Source organism: Perognathus longimembris, chromosome 20 (genome assembly GCF_023159225.1).
Source record: "Perognathus longimembris pacificus isolate PPM17 chromosome 20, ASM2315922v1, whole genome shotgun sequence".
In the NCBI taxonomy this organism is placed as follows: Eukaryota; Metazoa; Chordata; class Mammalia; order Rodentia; family Heteromyidae; genus Perognathus; species Perognathus longimembris.
In genome coordinates, this window is record NC_063180.1 from 9,024,823 (window position 1) to 9,044,608 (window position 19,786).

Sequence of the window (19,786 nt, forward strand, 5' to 3'; positions counted from 1 at the left end):
CAGGTTGCTGAGTAATCCATATAGGACTCATTTGATGAGGAAAAATTACATGTTTAGGTTCTTCCAGGAGCTATCTGTTTACACTGCTTTTACGGAAAGAATTGCATTAAAGCTGAAACTTAGCTGGAGAGATCAATACCAAATGGATTTATTTAGCATGTGCTAGAGAAAATGGCAGAAGTGTCTGTTAACCTGATGACATTTTGTGCTGTTATTGAAAGTTCATTATTTAACTGATGTCTCTGCATGAGAAGACTGAACTTTGAAGTAGTGGATATTCTGACTGAAGTTGAGGTTGTAGCACATGAGTCTGAACACTCACTTTTCTTTTTCCTATCTGGCATATTTCTATATATCAAGGCTGTACTTTAAGATTTAAGTGACACAGAATTTTTGCCTTCTCTCTCTTGTATCCTGGGTCATTGAACATATGATCTGAATTTCTTAGAATGATTTCACTTGTGCATGCAGGTGACCTAATATTTCCTTGTTTTAAGTAACGTGTCAAGGTGGCTCCTTCCAGGTAGTTAGGTTTGTCCCCTCTCATGGAATTCAGAACAAATAAGCAGCTCACCAAATCACAGAGATTTGGACAAGTGCAAAATTTCAGGCTGGAGAAGAGTGAGATGAGTCAAGGTCAGTGAAAATTGCAAGATATATGTAGAAGGATCATGAAAGAAAAATGATATAACATCACCATGAGAGGGTAGAACAAAGAGGAACTGACAGTAATCCAAGACTGGCCATATGCCCTGCTTTGAGCCTGGAGTCCAGAAGTAAATGAGATTTGTCTCACTATTCAAATACACACACATACACACCCACACACACCCACACACATATATACATTGCTCTTTATATCTCATTAAGCTTGTGTTGTTCTATTTCAACAAGTAAAGAAATGTTCTATTCCACAAACCAGGCACAATGGCTTATACCTGCAATTCTCGTTGCTTGGGAGGTAAAAGCTGTGGTTTGAGACTAGCAAAGGCAAAATGTTAGTGATATCTCAATAAATGAGTTGTGTGTGGTGTCATACATCTATAATCTAACTACACAGGAAGGCATAAGGAGGAGGATCCTCATTAAAGCTATGAATACAAGACCTTATTTTAAAAATAAAGGAAAAAAAGAGTTGATTATGTGGCTCAAATGAAAGTGAGCCTTCTAAGTATGAGAATATGAGTTCAAACTCCACTACTGACAAATATATATATATATATATATATATATATATATATATATGTATACATGTATAAGTTTTCTGGTAATATTTCTTGTCATTTTCCATTTTTTTCTCTCATGATCCTTCTACATCTCTCTATATGAGATCAATGGTTCCATTTAAAGTGTTTAAAATAATAATTTATAGTGACATAGTTTGCTTGAATTAAACAGACAACACAAACAGATATTCATCTGACTCATTTAGTTTATCCTGTAGCTGTCTCTCTAGATTTTCTTCTGTGTCGATAATGTTTATATCTTCTTCATCTTGATGCTGTGTCTCATCTTCATCTTCACTGCTGCTGCTGAGGTCATTAAATATCTCCCGAAGCTCATCATATTCTAATGAGTCATGACCCTGCCTGTGGCCAGACATACCTGGAGAGGAGCTATCAAGGCCTTGATTTTCTGTCTCTTTTGTTTCATCTTCAGCAATGATCTCCCACCGAGTACTGACAGCTTCAGCATCTGTACTAAGCAATCACTTGACTTCTTTTTCCACATCTGGGGATTCAATATACTTCTTTTTTGCTGTCTTCTAGAGCCTTCTCTTTCTAACATTTTTTTAGAGGCAGATGAACAGCACCCAGAAAATGAAGGAACCAATCAACTTGTTATTGGGATTCAGAAACAGATTGACAACATAAAAGGCAAGCTCCAAGAGACCCAAGACAGGACAAAACGACAGGAGGATCTCATCATGAAAGTGGAAAACCTGGCTCTGAAAAAACAGGTTTCAGGCTGTGCTGGATGAACTCAAACAGAAGCAAGACAGAGAAAAGGAGCAGCTCAGCTCTTTGCAAGAAGAGCTAGAATCACTTCTAGAGAAGTGATCATTTCAGTCCTCAGACTGATTAGCATAAAAAAAGAACTTTCCTCACTTGGACTGATTATTAAGATGTTGCGAAATTCTGATTTCCTTTAATGCTAAAAGTTTTGTTGAATGATCACAGTCAATTTTCAGAACCACATTATGGGGTTTGATACATTGTTTAGGATTGTAGGATTGCATAGGCCGAATAATGCTTGTTTTAAGTAGGTTTGCATAATGTGATATTAGTGAAATAAAAGTGATAAGATTAGTGGAATGAATAATTGTAAGACTGGTGAAAGTTGTAAGATTAGTGAAATAAGCAGCTCAGCCTTAATCAGAGCTTCCTTGAAAGACTTTGCTGTTTTTCTGTTTTCCTGAAGTTGCTCTTGCTACTCTATGTTGCCATGTAAGATCAGTATAAAAAAATTAGTCTGGAGACAATAGAGCTAGTTTTAAATTATCTTTTGTCATATTAATGCTATTTGCTACTGAAAGTGGATTCTCATATGTAGAGATGTGAATAATATTTTTGTAACAATAAAAGCAAATATTTTCACTTTGAAAACAACAAACTGATAAATAAAGATTGAAAAATGACAATGACATTTGTTGTCCCAAGGGATGGTGCTTGATTATTTCAATGAATAGAGTTACAACTGTATTTTGGTCTGTCTTTAGAGATCTGTTGGGCAGGAACTGATCAGAGCACCATCAATTATTCTGTGGGGAACTTATCTTGTGGGGGTACTTATTATGTGGGGAAGCTGCTCATTAGAGTCACATTATGTGGATGTTTGTTAAATTAAGGCATTTCGATTGTTTCTGGCTTCTGGTAACAAACCAGAATAACATTTCTGTACATAGTGTGTATATGTTTTTGAATGAAGGAAAGTCTGTTTCTTAAAGGAAGTGCCTAGGAACTGAGATTGCTGGATCATGTAGTTCAATATATGTTTAACGCTAGAAAATTATTTAAATGTTTTGTAAGTGGCTGTTTTATATTCCTACACTCAAGGTAGGATTGATCTTGTTGGATTGATCTTGCATCACTTGATATTGCTGATATTTTTTATTTTAGCTTCTTAATAAATGTATAACCCTGTTTTGTTTTGAATTAAAGTGGAATTTTCATAATGACTGATAATTTTAAGCTCCTCTCAACTTTCCTATTTGAATATATACATAATTGTATTGCTTATCTATATATCTGTCCAATTAATTATTTTTCCTGATGATTGAAATTCTTACTCAGTTCATGAACTTTTCTCAGAGTCTTGATAGTTAATTTTCATTTGTTTGCGTTTTTTTGTTTTTTGTTTTTGCTGGTCCAGGAGCTTGAACTCAAGGCCTAGGAGCTGTCACTGAGCTTTCTTGGCTCAAGGTGAGTGCTTTACTACTTGAGGCACAGTCCCACTTTTGGCTTTTTTTTTTGTTGGTGGTGGTTAATTGGAGATAAGAATCTTACAAATTTCCTGCCTGAGCTGGTTTTGAACTGCCATCCTCATGTTGTAGCCTCCTGAGAAGTTAAGATTACAGGTGTGAGACACTGGCATCTGGAAGTTGATGTGTTTTTACTTATTGTTAGTGGGGAATTGAGCTAAATGTGTCCTGACATTTTTTTTTTGTCTGTATCAGATATCCCAACCTTTTTGACAGGATTATCCATACTTATTAACTTCCTTTTTTCCCACTTATCAACCTACTGAAAGGCATGTTCAGTTTCGTTACTCAAATGTCTCACCAAAAATAACTAGAGGCTCTGTACTGCTAAGTACAACCAGATTTTATTTATTTATTTATTTTTTTGCCAGACCTGGGGCTTGAACTCAGGCCTGAGCACTGTCCCTGGCTTCTTTTTTGCTCAAGGCTAGCACTCTACCACTTGAGCCACAGTACCACTTCTGGCCATTTTCTATATATGTGGTGCTGGGGAATCGAACCCAGGACTTCATGTATACAAGGCAAGCACTCTTGCCACTAGGCCATATTCCCAGCCCCACCAGATTTTATTTAATCTTCCAGTAGAATTGAACATTCTTACTCTTGAAATACTTGATACTTATTATACGCTAATCTTAGTTTTTCTACTTATGTTATGGGCCCTTCTTTTTGTCTTGGAAGAATCAAAATCCTTTGCTTAGATATTAAATATTGGAATACATCAAGGTTGACTCGTAGTCATTCTTTTATTCTCTACTCTTTTTTCCAATCAATTTGATTTATGCCTAGGTTTCCAATAAGTATTTATATGCAGATAGCTTATAAATTTATATAATCAGTTCTGATTTTTCCTTTGAGTTGTACACATTAATGCCCATCTGCCTTCTTGATGTCTCAGTTTTAAATTCTACATAGGAATGATCTTATGATCATCCATGGAAATTCTCATTATTTCTTATATACCTATTTGGTTCTGTGATCATATCTGAGAGCCTACTTCTCATCTATTAATATCTAATATTTCACAATTGATTTTACCTCTTAAATATCTCCCAAGTGCATCTACCTTTCTTTATGCCCTGTCACAATCCCCAGCAAAGCCAACATAATCTTTCACCAGGATTTCATAGTCATCTCTCTGACTGCCTTGTATCACATATTTCTCCTAAAATGAGAAATGGGTTCCTAAAATGGATAAAATTAGAGCTCAACTCAAACAGCCACCACAGAAAATCCTACAATACATGGAGATTAAACAACACACTGTGAACCAGCAGTGGGTCATTGAAGAAATTAAAATGGAAATTAAAATATTTATGGAATTCAACCAAGATGAGGACACAAAGTACCAGCTCCTTTGGGACACAGCAAAGGCAGTACTCAGAGGAAAATTTATATCTCTGAGTGCATAAACAACAAACTGGAGAAACAGCAACTCAATAATTTAAGGAAGCACCTTAATTTCCCTGAAAGAGAACAGCAAGCCAAACCCCAAATCAATAGACGGAAGCAAATAATTAAAATCAAATCAAAATTAAATCAATTAGAGACGAAAAAAACCATCGGAAGAATCAACAAAACAAAGAGTTGGTTCTTTGAAAAAATCAACAAGATTGTCAGACCCCTGGCAAACCTGACCAAAAAAAGAAGGCAGGACACTCAAATAAACAAGATAAGAGATGAAACAGGTAACATCACCACACAAATAACTGAAATTCAGAAAATAATAAGGGACTATTTTGAAAAACTTTATGCCAAAAAATTCAAGAACTTGGAATAAATGGATGAATTCCTAGAAAAAATGTATATCCCCAAACACAACCATGAAGATTTAAACCTTCTAAACAGACCCATATCCAGTATTGAAATAGAAACGGTAAAAATGATCTCACATCCAAGAAAAGCCCAGGTCTAGACGGATTCACTGCAGAATTCTACCAGGCCTTCAAAACAGAACTCACACCAATATTTCTCAAACTCATCAATGAAATTGAAAGAGAACGTTCACTAACAGACACATTCCATGAAGCCAGTATAACCCTCATCCCCAAACTAGGCAGGGACTCATCACTGGAAGAGGAGTATAGACTGATTTCCCTGATGAACATAGACGCAAAAATTCTCAACACAATTCTGGCCAATCGACTTCAACAGGTCATCAAAAAAATCATACACCACGATAAACCTGGATTTATCCCAGGGATGCAAAGTTGGTTTAATATACACATGTAATCTACCACATCAACCAGAGCAAGGTAAATAACCACATGGTTTTATCTCTGGATGCAGAAAAAGCATTTGATAAAATCCAGCACCCATTTATGCTAAAAGTCCTGGAAAAACTGGGATTCCAGAGAACATTCCTGAATACAATCAAGGCAGTTTATGACAAACCAACAGCAAGCATAACTCTAAATGGTGAAAAAGTAAAGCCATTCCCTAAAAATCAGGAACAAGGCAGGGATGTCCACTCTCTCCCCTTCTCTTCAACATAGTACTAGAATTCCTAGCCAAAGCAATTAGGCAAGAAGAAAATATAAAGGGGATCCCAATAGGAAAAGATGAAATTAAACTTTCTTCGCAGATGATATGATTCTATACCTAAAGAACCCCATAGACTCTACCCCCAAGCTACTAGAGCTGATCCAAAACTTGGGCAACATTGCAGGATATAAAATAAACCCAAAAATCAATGGCCTTTCTCTATGATAATGACCTGAAGACCGAGGCTGAAATCAGGAAAGCATCTCCTTTGGCAATAGCCCCCCCCAAAAAAAAACACCTAGGAATAACCTTAACCAAAGAAGTGAAAGACCTCTTTGATGAGAACTTTAAAAGCTTGAAAAACGAAATTAAGTCAGAACTAAGGAAATGGAAAAACCTCCCATGCTCCTGGATTGGGAGGATTAATATAATGAAAATGGCAATATTGCCAAAGGCTATCTGCAAATTCAATGCAATACCCATTAATATCCCAACAACATTTTTTAATGAAATAGACGAAGCAATCCAGAAATTCATATGGAACAATAAAAGACCTATAATAGCAAAAACAATCCTAAGCAGAAAGAACAGTGCTGGAGGAATTACAATACCCAATTTCAATCTGTATTGAAAGCTATAGTAATAAAAACAGCTTGGTATTGGCACCAGAACAAGCCTGAAGACCAATCGAATTGAAGATTCAGAAATGAACCCACAGAACTACGCATACTTAATCTTTGATAAAGGAGCTAAAACAATAGTATGGAAGAAAGATAGCCTCTTTAACAAATGGTGCTGTCAAAAGTGGTTCAACACATGCAACAAAATAAAACTAGATTCTTATATATCACCCTGCATCAAAAGAAATTCCAAATGGATTAAAGACCTCAAAATCAAAACAGACACCCTGACAACACTAAAGGAAGGAGTAGGAGAAACACTTGGGCTCCTTGGCGCAGGACGGAACTTCCTTACGAAAGACCAAGAAAGGCTACAAATCAAAGAAAGGATGGACAAATGGGACTGCATCAAACTGCAGAGCTTTTGCAGGGCAAAGGACATAGCTCGCAAGATAAACAGAAAGCCCACAGACTGGGAGAAGATCTTTACTGGCCGTTCAACGGACAAAGGCCTCATATCTAAAATATATGCAGAACTAAAAAAATTACCTTCCTCCAAAACAAAACCACAAAGAACCAATAGCCCCCTCATCAAGTGGGCTAAAGACTTAGAAAGAGACTTCTCTGATGAGGAAATGAGAATGGCCAAGAGACATATGAAAAAGTGCTCTACATCACTGGCCATAAAAGAAATGCAAATCAAAACAACATTGAGATTCCATCTCACCCCAGTAAGAATGTCATATATCAAGAAAACTAACAATAACAGTTGTTGGAGGGGATGTGGCCAAAAGGGAACCCTACTTCATTGTTGGTGGGAATGTAAACTGGTTCAGCCACTCTGGCAAGCAGTATGGAGATTCCTCAGAAGGCTAAATATAGAACTCCCCTATGACCCAGCACCCCCACTTTTAGATATCTATACAAAAAACCACAAACAAAATCACAGTAAAGCCACAAGCACAACAATGTTCATCGCTGCACAATTTGTCATAGCTAGAATCTGAAACTAACCCAGATGCCCCTCAGTAGACGAATGGATCAGGTAAATGTGGTACATATACACAATGGAATTTTATGCCTCTATCAGAAAGAATGGCATTGCCCCATCTGTAAGGAAATGGAAGGACTTGGAAAAAATTATACTAAGTGAAGTGAGCCAGACCCAAAGAACCATGGACTCTATGGTCTCCCTTATTGGGAATAGTTAGCACAGGTTTAGGCAAGTCACCGCAGAGGATCACAACGGCCCAATAGCTATACCCTTATGAGCACATAAGATGATGCTAAGTGAAATGAACTCCATGTTATGGAAATGATTGTTATATCACAGTTGTAACTACTTTCAACGTCCCATGTGTATCTGTAGCTTGATGATGTTCTTGTCTCACCTTCCTGTGATTGTATCTACACTATCTTTGTAATCTTATCTATTGGAAACTGTCTATACTGGTATTAGAACTAGGAAATTGAAAGGGAATACCAATATTGAGAGACACGGGGTAAAAAAAAGACAAACAACTACAAAAGCAATACTTGCAAAACTGTTTGGTGTAAGTGAACTGTACACCTCATTGCGGGAAAGGGAAAGGGGAAGGAGGAGGGGAGAATGAGGGACAATGTAACAAACAGTACAAGAAATGTATCCAATTCCTAACGTATGAAACTGTAACCTCTCTGTACATCAGTTTGATAATAAAATTTTGAAAAAAAAAAAAAAAAAAGGAAATGGGTTCCTTACGAGAGCAAACTGGTCATTTCAGTCTGCCTGCTTAAACATGATTTATGTTTGTAATAATCCTTATTTTATACCACAAACCTTGGAACAATTTTTATCTTAGACCAGGAAACTCGCCTGATATGGCCCATGCCTTACTCTGTAGCCAAATCAATGAACTTATTCATGTATGCATTCTGTATTTACTGAGTAACTATGAAATTTCAGGAACTATTCCGTTTGCGGTGCGCACATTGGGAAATGACATTTTTGTTTTCATGGAGAATATATTCAAATGTGAATTTACAGATGTAAAACACATGCATGTGAACAGCATTCCATGTCATGAGGTGTGAAAGTCAGCAAATGTATCAGTGTAAGCAGACCAAGAATTAGTTAGGAAGTTTTATTTTTAATGAGGTTCCCAAGGAGAACATAATTGAGAAGTTGACATTTGAGTAAACAATGCTGAAACATAAGAGAATTTTATAGGCTAGTGAATACCAAGTAGGCAAGAGTGATTGACTGCTCAAGGATCTATGAGAAAATTTGTATGGCTCAGAGGGGTAAATTAGAGGAAGAGCAAAAGGAGATGACAGGAGGATTGCCATTGGGGTTTGTGTGTTGTCTTTAGGCCATGGTAAGGCTTCTGCTGGGTTTCACTTTGCATTGGATAAGAGGACATGGGCAGGGGCTTAGCAGCAATAGGGGCCGGGCTAGTCAGTCTTTGACCAGATCTCCTTGATGGAATACTAATGTTCTCTCAGTATTCTCTTCTCTTTCCTTCTTGTATGTCAGGTGTCAAAGTTGATCTGAAGCCTTCCTCTGCCTTCTCCTTTTTTCTCTTTTCCTCTAAATTCCTTCTTTCAAACACTACCTCATAATTTACTTGAAATATCCACCTGACACAATCACCAACTGCCAAGTCTTCTACAACAAAGTGGTATGTTCATTTGGTTAACTATTGCGTTGGTTATCAATTGTAACTTTGTCAAGAAAATCTCCCTAAAGTTCATTTTAGCACCATCTTATGTGTTCATATGTAAATAGCTATTGAGCTATTGTTATTTTCAACATACCATGTGAAAACATGCCTTTTTCTTTTTTCTTTCTTTCCCATGGTTTTAAAAAAAAACCCTGATGTCACTGTAACTGACTTCCGTACCCTGGATATTGTATACATGTGTATTAGAACTAGGGGAGGGGAATATCAAAATAGAGAGAGAAAGGATAAACGACAAACCAATGCAACAGCGAAACTTACAAAGCTATATGGTGTAAACCAACTGTACAACTCATGGGTGGGGATGGGAAGGGAGGCAGGCGGGGGATGAGGGAGGAGTTAGCAACTTGGATAAAAAATGTACTCACTGCCTTACATATGAAACTGTATCCCCTCTGAACATTACTTTGAAAACAAACAAACAAACAAATGTCCCTGAAGTCCTGGGATCCTATATTCCTGGGGATTCACAAAAATCCCTGCAGTTTAAAACTTTCATTTTTAAGGCTGAGTAGCTTTATGACAAAGCATCTCAGAATTTAAACGCTCCCCCACATAGGTATTTTGAAGAGGGAAAAACAAATAAGGAAATGTTAGCTACTCAAATGTGATTATCTGAAAGGAGAACGGGAACATTCTAAAGTGTGCAAAAAATAAAAAAGGTGAAAAGAGTCTGTGACCAGTAGAAGTGAGAGCAAATGAATAGGAGAGATGCTAAGTACTGAGAAGAACTCAGCCAGAGCTGAGATTTGGACTTCACGGCAGGTAGTATGGCTGCCACAGAGACAATGAGCCTGCTGAGAAGAAGGAAACTTGCCAGGGGCATACACCTGAGCTGGGTTGTAGAATGACCCAGAAGGGTTGAAAAACTAGTAAATTCTGATCCACATGGGCACTATGCTGAGCAGTTGGAGAACCTTATTTATTTTATCTTATTCTTTAAAAAATTGTTTTATTTACAAACACAAAAAAAAAGCCAGAACTAAGGCTTGAGCCTTAGCTGACAGTCAAGAGCTGTGGCAGCAAAACACCAGGTTCACCAAGTCACTGAACCTGCTCTTGATTTTTAGTCAAAGCCCTTTTGCCAATTTCTAGGCTCTGGTTTTTCTTAGAAAGATAATCCCCATTTCTCAGCCTTCAGAAATACCAAGCATTACAGTAGTATTATTCTACATGTCCTGTTTTCTTGGCTGAGTTCAATGGGAGTTGTAGCCAGGCACTGTTGACTTATGACTGTAATCCTATCTACTCAGGTAGCTGAGATCTGAGGATCCTAGTTCAAAGGCAGCTGGGGCAGGAAGACCTATGAGGCTCTTACCTCCAATTAAACAGTAGAAAACCAGAATTGGAGCTGTGGCTGAAGCAGGTTAAAAAGATAAAAATACTCAAAAGACAGTTCCTGGGCTGGGAATGTGGCTTAATGGTAGAGTGCTTGCCTAGCAAGCATGAAACCCTGGGTTCAGTTCCTCAGTACCACCTAAACAGTAAAAGCCAGAAATGGTGCTGTGACTCAAGTGGTAGAGTGCTAGTCTTAAGCAAAAGCAGCTCAGGGACAGTGCTCAGGCCCTGAGTTCAAACCCCAGGATTAGCAAAAAAATAAATAAATAAATAAATAAATAGAAGACAGTTCCCAGGCTGTAAGTGTTCAGGTGCAACAGCAGCAAACACACACAGAAACATACATACACACACACACACACACACACACACACACACACACACACACACACAACAATAAAAAGGCACAAGTAATCTACAGTTCAGGTCTGAACTAGGGTCCTTACAACTGGGGGTATCTAAGTGAATGAACCCTGCAGGGCTTGAGAACTCCTTCAAATGTACATTTTAGCCTCACCCCAGACCCACCCTAGGGGCATCAGCAGTTCAATCAGCAACCCCACCCACCCCCAGGTCACCATGGAGCAAGAAGTTAGGGAAGGCCAAAACTAGGAGAACCTTATTTAAAAATATTTTTGGGCTGGGGATAAAGCCTAGTGGCAAGAGTGCCTGCCTCGGATACACGAGGCCCTAGGTTTGATTCCCCAGCACCACATATACAGAAAATGGCCAGAAGTGGCGCTGCGGCTCAAGTGGCAGAGTGCTAGCCTTGAGCAGGAAGAAGCCAGGGACAGTGCTCAGGCCCTGAGTCCAAGGCCCAGGACTGGCCAAAAAAAAAAAAATTGTTTTTTGTACAAGCAATGTACCCAAGGCCTAAGGTATGAAACAGTAACCTCTCTCTACATCACTTTAACAGTAAATAAGAAAAAAATGTTTAAATATTTACTCACAAAGGGACTTTCATTTAATATTCTCATTTATGAGCATAATACATCTTAGTCAATGTCACCCCTCTCATCCTCCCCCAGCTCTGCTACCCTGCAACAGTCATAATACTCGATGTATGTATATGAATGTGAAAATGGAGAATCTTCCATTGTAAGCTCTGTTTTCAAATTCATCAACAACTGTATTAAGGAACTACTTCATCCAGATTCCAATGTCACATTTTCTTAGGATACATAACAAAGTAGGTTCACAGAGATAATAGGAAACATATTATTAAAACTACCATTTGAGAAGTGTACCCTGGCAGAGTTTTGATTAAGTGTATAGCTGGAAACGGAGCCTGGAAGCTATTAATACCATTTTGTAGAATACACTTATGCAAATAGTCATTCCTTACACAAGTAGTGCAAAAACAGATTAGAAATAGAATTGATTTTGAGATCATATTTTCTCTTAAATGCAACAATAATCATTTAATTTCAACAGACAAATACAATCTGCCACACTAAAGTTAATGCTAATTTAAACTTTATTAATTTCACAATGTTGTATGTATTAAATTTGAATATGGTATATATTTTGCCATTATATGTGAGCTAGAAGCATAAAGAGTTTATAGTTAATTTTATATCTGTATGTTTTAAAGTACTGTTAAAATAAAAACAGAGGCTAGATTTTGATCATTGATGTATTTCATTAATTTAATTTCATTTTATGAAAGGTATATATTACAGAAGTTTGAGAAATAACCCTTTAATCAATTTAGCTTAAGCCTATTTATTTAAAATACAGCATCAACTTTGAACTTCTTAGAACTGCAAACTCCCAGCCTTCTAGCTTCACTGGCTGAATATGAAATTGAAGTTGTGAAGTTGTGAAGTTGTGTCTTAGCAAACCCTCTAGGAGACACATATGCACAATGGAATTTGAGAAAATGGTATACAGAAGACAAACAGGAAAAACTCTGGCTCCACGATGAAACTGTTGGGTTTTTTCCCCCCTTAATTTTTATTGTGAAAGTGAGAGGTTACAGTTACTACTTTACCCAGTACTTCCAGGCCATCTCCCATCCAAGTACTAAGCAGGGTTGACCCTGCTTAGCTTCTGAGATTAGACAAGATTTGGCGCAATCAGGGTGGTATGACTGGAGACAACACTGTTGAATGATTAACCCACCAGCCTTGAATCCTACCATAGAGATTCACTGCACACAGCTCTGCAAATTATGTTTTAGACTAGATCTACATAGACTCAAGAGGGCCTTGAAGTTCTTAGTCTGAACTTGCTAGCATTAAAAGCAATATATAACCTTTAATGCTTGATGCAGTTTGAACTTTTATTTCAATGTTATTGCTTGCAGACAAAGAGACACTGATATTCACACAATTAAAATACCCATATTTCTCCTATTTGTCATTGCAAATTGCATGTGGCTCCCTGGTAGTGTTGCAAAGCCAACCCCTTGAGAGAAGCAGCATATGTGTCACTTTTCTGTAGCTTCAATCTGTCCAGTACATGGCACATAAACTTGGTCAACCTGAAATTGAATTATCTTATATATTTTACTTCTCCAACAGATTCAAATAGCACTTGAGAAAAGGTAATGTATGAGAATGCTTTTATATTTCTGGTACATACTTTAATGGAAAGAAAATAATGTAATCCATTGGTTGATATGTAGCTAGTGTTGTCTGTCTTGCTCTCACTCTCGCTCTTTCTCTGTTCCTCTGACCAAATTCCTGAGAGAAACAATTTAGGGAGGGAGGGTTTATTTTGGCTGATAGTTTCAGTCTATTGTGGCATGAAGGGTGTAGATGAGCCAAGCAGCTGACTTCATCATAGCCAGAAACAGAAGCATGTAGGGCTTCTTCCTTTTTCTCTGTGTATTTTATCCAGCTATCCTACTTACCTGATTGTGCTACTGAAATTCAAAAGAGTCTTCCTTCTTAGTTACATTTCTCTGAGAATTCCTCCATACACATGCCCAGAGATGTGTTTTTCTAACCTATATACTTCTCATTCCAGTGAGGCTGACAACCAAGATAACCTCCCACAGCTGAGGATAATAATAATTGCTGGTGGAGCTATCATTTACTAAGCACCCACTATACACCATGAATGATTTTTTTTTTTTTGGCCAGTCCTGGGCCTTGGACTCAGGGCCTGAGCACTGTCCCTGGCTTCTTCCTGCTCAAGGCTAGCACTCTGCCACTTGAGCCACAGCGCCGCTTCTGGCCGTTTTCTGTATATGTGGTGCTGGGGAATTGAACCTAGGGCCTCTTGTATCCGAGGCAGGCACTCTTGCCACTAGGCTATATCCCCAGCCCCATGAATGATTTTTTATAACACAAAATATTTACTCATCTAATCTATAGCAATAATTTACCAAGGAAGAATTATTCCCATTAATTTGCCAATAAGTGAATAGTCTTTGCAAAGTTACATTATGAACTCAAACTCTGACCCATGTAGTTTATTGAAAAAGATGGTTTTGTCAATAATAGGACATAACTACTTTGAAATTCCATGTTATATGACTTTATTCCAAAAAATTCAAATCTAGGCTTTTGGAAATTTATTTTCAGAAATGTAAATGAGCCTAATGATTTCTACCCTGCCTCAGGACATCACACTCCCATTTATAAAGTCAACAGACAGTTCACCTCACCCACTGCTTGAGATGGTCTGAAAACAGCATCCTCAGGGATGGACCCAGAGGGGCAAAAATCAGCAAGAGACAAAGAATGAATGAATAAGCTCATGTAAGAAACAGTTTCCCAGGACCTTATGCTTTGCTCTCATACCTGCACAAAAATGAGGTCTGAGGAAATCACACCAAGATACCAATGTCAGATCATTAGTAACCCAATCATGTGGTAAACTTCACAACTTTCAAGGCCCAGCAGTGGGCCTGACACTGAAAGAGGCTGAGGGAAAATAAATGGGCGTGAAAAAATGGTGATCAAATAAGGTGATATATGCTTTAAAAAAACTATATGAATAATGAACAAAGTAGATAAGAGACCAAGGAAGGCCATCTTGATGGTCTGCCTCACCATAGACCCAGAAACTCTGAGACAAGTGAGTTACATCTGTCCTTTAGCCACAGTGTGATGCAAAAGTAAGGGATACAAATACTCCTCACAACCACTGGTCACAGTTCTTTATGATTCTCATCCTCTTTTCAATGCGTGTTGTGTTCTCAAGCCTCCCTCCTGTGCAGTGGCTCTCAGTGTGGTGCTGGGGCCTGTAGTAGCATCTCCTGAGAAAGTGCTGCAGGCTCCACCCCAGAGCAGAGTCGGATACTCCGGGCCGAGCCTGCAACCCAGTTACAGGACTTTTTATTTGTCAATGTTAAAAATCTGAATTCTAGAGAGGAAGATGGCGCCGCCACAGTAGGGAGGCACCCCAACTCGCTCCAACTGAATAGTGAGCTGGGAACTCCAGCACCCAACACCCCATCAAGAACCCAGCAAAACCAGTAGCCAGAAGCAGTGGAGAAGCACAGGAAATGAAAAGGCACAAAAAAAGAAGAGCCTATAACCTGCACGGAGCCAGAGAATCTCCAGGGTACCCTCCCCCCACCCGCCGACCCTAGCTTAAAAAGGGCCAGGCTGGGAAAGGGGACCCGGCAAATGGCAGACCAACTGCCGAAAAGTCAGGCTGGGAGTGCAGACTCCAGACAGCGGGACTCCACGGACCCCAGGGGGAGCGCGGACCTAGACAGACTGCGGCGACTGGAAGTTCGGGACCACACCGCCGGGATCGAACGTGAGTGGCAGGAGAACTGAGAGGTGCAGAAGGGGAGAGCCGGGGCAGCCACCACCAAACGACTGTTCGCTGCACCCCACCCCCGAAAGGCCAACGGCGGCGCGGGACACACACACACAATCCAGGACCAGTGGGTTCCCCATTTCCCCCTCCCCCCAATGGGAGACCAGATGTCAGAGACCCAAGCCCTGCAGAGAAGCTGGAACTCCTTCCCTCCCCCTCCCCACCCCGAGGGAACAAAGAACCCCCAAATCAGGCCGCAAAAGTTCCCTTTAGACTCTGGGAAGACACAGGAGCTAGCAGGGGAGGGGCAGAGCAGTGCCAAGGCAGCAGAGGAGCCTGAACTGGCCGCACCGGCCACGCCCCCTTCCCAACAGGGGCCTGGGGACTGGCAGGCATTGGAAGCCCCACCTGAGGCACCTGGACCTCGAGAACTTTTTCAACAAAAGTCACAGGCTTGTTGGTGGGCAATACCAGCCCAGCAGGGACACCTGGGCCTAATCTCATGCCCCTCTCTCAGTGGAGGCACAGTCTGTGGGTGCTAACCCGCGCCTGGACACTTGATTCCACTGGGACCCACACATACCGCCCCTACACAGTGGACTCGCGGGAAGGCACAAGCACACCCCAACAACCTGGGGCTCAATCTGGTAGGCATGCCCCGCACAGGTGGGCAGGGCACCACAGAGGCAGCGCCCGCTGTGGTGGGCACATTTTGCACAGGGGGGCAGGGCCCCCCTGGTGGCAGTGCCCACTCTGGTAGGCGCGCCCGCACAGGAGAGCAGAGCTCCCCAGTGGCGGTGCCCACACAGTTTGGGGTATTTTGCACAAGTGGGTGGCCTGTCCCTCAACAACACTGGCCCCAGAGCAGTCCACACAGGAGGAAGAAATGCCTGGGAGGTGAGCTTCTCTGATGAAGACACAGAGTGGAAAAAAGAACCAAAGAAGAGAAAAGCCTCCATGCCACACTGAATCAATGACCAGCAAACCCCCACCAGGGGCACGCTAGGATTAGCACAACACAGCGGCGGGACACTGTCCCACAGAGAAAGACACAGAACCTACCCACCCCCAAGTGCAGGGAGGGTGACCACCCCGGCAACAACTGAGACGGTCACACTCACCCATTGGGCAGTAAGGATCAACAGCCAGGCTTAATCCCAGAGCCAGGTCACAGACAAGTCTCCAACTGACATACCAGTGGGAACCAGCACAAAGCCAAACCAGGGAAACCACCCACAAATCTCCAGATGTGCAAATCACAAAGAAATATAACGTGTTTCCTCAAAGGGCAAGCCAACTCGCCAGCTCCAAAAAGCAGCACAACAGAAGAGGAGATAGAGAATAAAAAAAAACAACTGAGGCCATGTTAGCAGAAATGATGGAAAGCCTCAGAAACAAAATCAGAAAACAAATCCAGGAGTTTAGAGTGGAAGTCTCGAAGGACATCCAGGAAGCCAAGAAAGAAATGGAAGCAAAAATGGATACAGTGCAAACCTCCGTTAAAGAAGACCTTAACATCCTGAGAAGCAAAATGCATGAAAAAATAGATTTAAAATACAACTCTTTAAAGGAAGAAACTTCCACGATCAGAGCTGATCTGGCAACCATAAATAGCTCTCTGACATCCATAAACTCCACAATTGAATCCACAGCACAAAGAATTGACCATATGGAATCCAGAATCTCTCTCTTAAGCGATGACGCAGCCGATAAGAACCAGAAAATTACAACACTCCAAGGAACGGTAAAGCTCCTGGGCAGACTAATCCAGGAGCTAGTGGACAAAGACAAGAGATATAATCTGCGCATAACTGGAATAGAAGAAGGAGCCAAATACCAGAGCAGAGGGCTTCAACATATTTTCAATAAAGTTATTACAGAAAACTTCCCCATTCTCACAAGAGACCCCATCCAGGTAACCGAAGCCTATAGGACACCTGGCAGACCAACCCCAGAAAAGCCACACCAAGGCACATAATATTCAAGACTTCAGATTTCAAGAATAAAGAGCAAAGTCTGAATGCAGCCAAAGCGAACAAAGAAATTTATTACAATGTGAAGAGGATCCGAATAACAGCAGACCTCTCCACACAAACCTACCATGCGCGAAGAGAATGGAAGAACACCACCCAAGTTGTACAGGCCAACAAGTGCCAACCTAGAATAAAATATCCAGTGAAGCTAGAGTTCATATTTGAGGGGAAAACCAGATCTTTCCATAGCAAAGAGGACCTAAAGGCGTATGTGAATAAAAAAGCAGCCCTACAGCGAATTCTTAAGAGGGGAATCCGACCCAACAGAAATCATACAGGACACACAAACAGAAACCCAAAGAAACTACAATAGCCTGAGACCAACAGAAAGAGCAGCTCACTAAAGACAAGAAAAAAAAGGAAAAACAGCCCAACAAGAAAATGGAAGGAGAAAAAACACTCTTTTCCTTGATCTCTTTGAATATAAATGGTATAAACTCTCCGATAAAGAGGAGCAGACTCGCAGAATGGATCCGCAAAAAAAACTTGCCATCTGTTGTCTACAAGAGACCCACCTTACAGCAAGGGATAAAATTAGGCTCCAAATGAAAGCATGGAGCAAGATCTTCCAAGCAAATGCACCTACCAAAATGGCAGGAGTAGCCATCCTGATCTCAGACAAATTGGACTTCTCATTAAAATCAACTCAAAAAGACAAAGTGGGTCACTACATTTTTTTTTGGCATGTCCTGGGCCTTGGACTCAGGGCCTGAGCACTGTCCCTGGCTTCTTCCCGCTCAAGGCTAGCACTCTGCCACTTGAGCCACAGCGCTGCTTCTGGCCGTTTTCTGTATATGTGGTGCTGGGGAATCGAACCTAGGGCCTCGTGTATCCGAGGCAGGCACTCTTGCCACTAGGCTATATCCCCAGCCCCCACTACATTTTAATACAAGGAAAACTCCAGAATCAAGACATCACGGTGATAAATGTATACTCACCAAACAAAACAGGCCCTACATATGTCAAGCAAATTTTCACAGAACTACAGAACAAGATAGACCCAAACACAATCATAGTGGGTGACTTTAATACCCCACTCTCTCCAAGAGACAGATTCAACACCCAGAGGATTAGCAAGGGAGCCAAAGACCTAAGAAACACCATATCCCAAATGGATCTGACAGATCTATACAGAATCTTCCACCCTACAGAGACCCAATACACCTTCTTCTCAGCAACCCATGGATCATACTCCAAAATAGACCATGTCATAGCCCACACAAAGAACTTCAGCAAATACAAAAGTGTTGATGTCAACCCATGTATTATATCCGACCACAGTGGATTAAAGGTAACCCTCAATAACAATGGTTACCACAGAGGCTATACACATTCTTGGAGGCTAAACCCCACACTGTTATCCAACACTTGGGCCACAGACCAAATTAAAGATGAAATCAACGAATTCATAAGCCACAATGACAATGAAAATACATCACAAAGAAACCTATGGGACACAGCTAAGGCAGTACCGAGGGGCAAGATCATTGCCCTCAGCACTCACATTAAAATAATGGAAGCAGAGCAGGTGAATAACCTCACGATGAAACTAAAATTGGAGAAACAAGAAATGATCGAATCTAAAATGACTAGAAGGAGAGAGATCACAAAGATTAAAGAAGAGATAAATCTGATTGGAAATAGAAAGACCATTCAACAAATAAATAAGACTAAAAGTTGGTTCTTTGAGAAAATAAATAAAATTGACAGACCCCTCACAAGACTTATGAAAAAAAGAAGAGAAGAGACTCATATACGTAAAATCAGGGACTCCACCGGAAAAATTACAACAAGTACACACTATATTCAAACAATCATAAGGAACTATTTCCAGAACCTCTACTCACTAAAAAACAATAATTTTACAGAAATTCTTAGAGAAGTATAAACTGCCCAAACTGAACCAAGAAGAAATAAATCAACTAAATAAACCAATATCTTACAGTGACATATAGGGGGTAATCAAGAACCTCCCAACAAAGAAAAGCCCAGGCCCAGATGGATTCACCAACGAATTCTATAAAACCTTTAGTGAGGAGCTAATACCAATACTCCTCAAACTCTTCCGCGAAATAGAAACAGAGGGAGAAATCCCAAACTCATTCTATGAAGCTAATATCATACTCATTCCCAAACCAGGCAAAGACCCAACAAAAAAAGAGAAGTACAGACCAATATCACTAATGAACACAGACGCAAAGTTAACAGGATCCAGAAACTGATCAAGAAAATTATACATCATGACCAAGTAGGCTTCATCCCACAGTCACAAGGATGGTTCAACATCTGTAAATATATCAATGTAATTCACCACATAAACAGAACTAAAATCAAGAATCACATTGTTATCTCAGTCGATGCCCAAAAAGCCTTTGACAAAATACAACA

General features: G+C 40.2%; 1 long non-coding RNA gene across 1 annotated transcript; it reads right to left on the bottom strand.

Moving 5' to 3' along the window:
* Positions 1 to 1,961: 1,961 nt before the first annotated feature.
* On the bottom strand, positions 1,962 to 19,246 carry LOC125338581. The gene is made up of 3 exons (XR_007208336.1): positions 19,236 to 19,246; positions 17,458 to 17,461; positions 1,962 to 2,098 (listed from the first exon to the last, which is right to left on the bottom strand). It is a non-coding gene; the product is annotated as an uncharacterized LOC125338581 (long non-coding RNA).
* Between the last annotated feature and the right edge of the window lie 540 nt (positions 19,247 to 19,786).